We start from the raw sequence: 3987 nt of genomic DNA, 5'->3' as shown, positions 1-3987 counted from the left end.
GCAAAAATGAGAAATCTATACTTTACTTCCTTTACAAGCCTACCTAAAATGTTGCACACTTGACTACCTCTTTAACTTACTTATCCTAATTGCTCACAGATGAAGTACCAATGGGAGTCCTATCAGCTTGGTTCCGGAGGCGACCTAAAGTTCGAAAAGGAGTTGAAGCAACTAGTGGACTATCTAGGACACCCGTATCCCGAGTTCTTCGGAATACCCCTCAAGGCTCAGTTAGGAGAACCACCTCAGTGGGACGTCTCTACTGATCTACGAAGCAAGCTTGATGCCCCGGTATGGGAAACCATATGGTTTTCTGTAACGGGAAACACTTGGAAGGAAGGACTAGACAAAGCTATGCAAGAAGCAATTTCCCGTCACGTGTGGACAAAATGAGGACAAAATCAAGAACACTCGCTTCATCTACTACCCAAGACATGACTCCATGGGAAGACCGATGACCATGCCCCCACCACAACCAAAGATGAAACCCTATGAAGCACCTCAGGACTTCAGGCTGTACAAAACCCGCAGGGATTTGGACAACACCCTCGCCTCTCGCCAAGCACATCACCCGTGAAGACCAAGAATCCACCCTGAAGAGTAGTATCACCCCAGCACTTAAGTAGGTGTGAGTTGTATCAGGACCCCCCCCCCTTGAATCGTAGAATGATGAATGGTTCTTCAAACCAACGGTGTGTTAGATTTGTAATGTGTGATGCTTGGTATGAATGAAAAAGTGTTGTTGGTTGTACCCCCTCAACACTACTCAAGTTTGGAACTTTTCAAATTTTTATCTCAACCAAACCATAGAAATTCCCCCTTTATCTTATGATCTACCTCATTGTTCAGATGGCCCCTCCTACCCGCAACAACCCCCGTGCCCAAGCCAACCAGATGCACATTAAGCACGCCAAGATGATCGACACCATCAACATCCTTGCAATGGAGCGCAAGGCACTTCGTCATCAGCACGCCAAGAAGGACTACCTCATTGCTCGCCTCCGCGTGAGGATAGCATCACTGGAGCAACTCATCCCATTACCCGACCATGCCCCCAGAGACAAGTCCACTGTGATTTGCTATGCATGTGGTGTTACTGGTCACTACTCTAAAAAGTGCCCGATGAAAGCCGCCAACAATGCCCCAAGGACTGGAAGCAATGCTGTACCCATTGCCCAAACGGACAAGTCAACGGTAACCTGCTATGAATGTGGAGTTGTGGGTCACTTCTCCAATGAGTGCCCCAAAAAGCTGGCCAGGATTGCCGCCAATACCGCTGCAACTGCCCAGCAGCAGCGCTGTGCCCCAACTGGAAGGAAGTTTGCCCCAAACTACCCAAACAACCGCAACGGTCGTTACTACCGCTTGAATGCCACCGAAGCACAGGAAGCACCCCAGACCCTGCCAAGTATGTCTTCCTGTTAATAAACTGCTCAATCTTTCTTAGGAACCTAACTTTTCTTAAAATCTCGGGACGAGATTTGTTTAAGGGGGAAGGGTTTGTAACAACCCAAAAATTTCAAAACAAACAAAATGAATTTCCCTAGTTCCAAATTTTGGAACCAACAAAAACTTTTATCAAATTAAGTTTGATGCTTAGTGATCTTGTTTAAATCTTGTGTTTTGCCATGATGAGTGTTATTATGCTTATGTGCTAAACCCTAAAACCCTAAAGTGATCAAGTGAAGATCACCAACCCAATAAAATAAAAGAGAAAGAAATCAAATAAGAAAAACCTCAAACCCAAATCTTCTCCAATAATCATTTGGATCTGTTTTGAGAAACCAAAATAAAGTAGAAGACATATAGGGGCATATAACCCTAATAGATAAATCTTGAACCCTACCTTTGTTATTTATACTAAATGGTGGTGAACCATTGTGAACCCCACTAAACCCTAAACCTCACCCCTCTCTTCACCACCCTAGTGAAATTATAATAAAAGGAAAATAAATAAGAGAAAGGCATATGTGCCTATGGCTATTTTTATAAAACTTTACCCTAAGACTTTCTACTTTGCTTAGAGGTTTGGAAAACCTTCATCCACCTTATCTAGTACTTCTCAAACCATTTCCAAGTTGAAACCAAAGAAAATAAAAAGAAACTAAAAATGCCATAGAGGCATATGTGAGTAAAATGCAAAATTGTGACTTTGAGGATCTTGACCCTAGGACTTGTTGTGAATGGTTGGATCACTCCTATATACCATTTCAACACTTAACAACATCATTTTGGGCCAAGAACACTCAACTCAAAAATCAAATGCCACATATGTGCATATGACCGAAAATACAAATTTGAGTAAAAGACCACCTAACTTGTTTCCTTTGCTTGGTTTGTTTTCTTATAGCATATTAAACCTCAACTACATCAATGGGATCAAGGAAAACCAAATCAAATTGGAAATAAGAAGATTTTCCAAATACACATATGTGGCTATGGCCATTTTTCCAAATCTTGAACCTAGACCATTATGGTTTGCACCATTGGTTTTGTTTGGTTACCAAACACCTATAAACACCCTTGGAATCAAAGAAACTCAAATCAAATCAAATTTGAGTGAAATAGGAGCTCACATGCACTAATGGTCGTTTTGACAAAAGTTAACCTGATGCCCTCTTTGAGCCCTGTTATTTCAAAATTTCTAAACTAAACTTTGTCAAACTTTTGCACCTCATCCAAGTCAGCATAAAAGTGAACAACTTTGCTCAAGCAACCCCATACAAATTCCTTCTAGATTCAAATATATCATCAAGCAAAGTTGGAACCAGATTTGAAAATGAAGATCATGTGCATTTTGGATTCTTGCAAACCTTCACCAAAATGAGCACCACCCCCCACCTTTATACTCCAAATAATATATGTTGACAACCCACCAAAAAGAATTGCAAAATTCAAAACTTTATTTCTTGCGGCCATTACAACAAACACCTTGCAGGCATGGTATCTATATGAGCCCATGCTGGGTTTTGGAGAGGACCAAGTCCAACCCTGCACTCCCTCTGCATCCCTGTACCCCTCTGCATCACTGCCAAGCCCTGCCAGCCCTTGCTTTGGACCAACTTGACCAAAACCTGACCATGCCGGCCACCCTAGTCACCCCCATGTCACCCCTCTCTCCCTTCACCTCAGCTCTGCCCAGCCATGTCCTGGAGAACCCTCACCTCACCACCGCCTGCTGGCTCAAGCCACGGCCCGGAGAAGACTACACTCGCCGGGCCATGACGTGCTCACCGCGTCCGGACGCCGCGCCGGCGCGCGCACGACCACGATCACGGGCGCGCCGGCACGCCTGCTCGCCCGTCGCCTCACACTTCCTCTCGCGCTCTCCTCTCACCCACTTGCTCACCTTGACCCCGGCTAGCCCCTGGACATCGCCATTGGCTCGCCAGAGCACTGTCGCCGTCGTCACGGACGACGACCGTCCGCCCCAGTCCGCCAGCACACGGTGACGTTGCCGCCCGCTCCCGTCCACCCCTGACCTCGCCAGGATGCGCGTCGTGATCACCATGACCTCAGGAACTGAGCCACGCCCTCGCCAACGTCACTGCGACGCTGTAGCCTCGTCGTCGACGTCGACCTGGCCGCTCCCCCACGGTCCATCTCGCCCCTATAAATACCGGCTCCCCCTGGACGAGTTCAGCACCTCAATAGCTTCCCCTCCTTCTCCTCCATCTCATAGACCCCTTCTCCACCTCGATTAAGCTCACCGCCGCCCCAATTTTACCACCGGAGGCCGCCGGAGACGTGGAAGATCGAGCCCTCCAATTTGTCCACCTCAGGAGCCGCCGCGACCCTCCCTCGACTCTCCGACGTCGCCTCGGTCGTTTGCCCGCCTCGCCGACCCCGCCGGACGCCGGTAAGCCCCTCGCCGCGACCCCTCTGCCGCCGGCTAGGGTTAGAGCTCGTCGGAGCTCGTCCCCGACGAGGATGACTCTGGACCGTCGATCCTCCTTTTAATCCGACGGCCTCAAACCTTGCGTACCG

Source organism: Lolium rigidum, chromosome 5 (genome assembly GCF_022539505.1).
Source record: "Lolium rigidum isolate FL_2022 chromosome 5, APGP_CSIRO_Lrig_0.1, whole genome shotgun sequence".
Lineage (NCBI taxonomy): Eukaryota > Viridiplantae > Streptophyta > Magnoliopsida > Poales > Poaceae > Lolium > Lolium rigidum.
Note: the sequence above shows the minus strand (reverse complement) of the source record.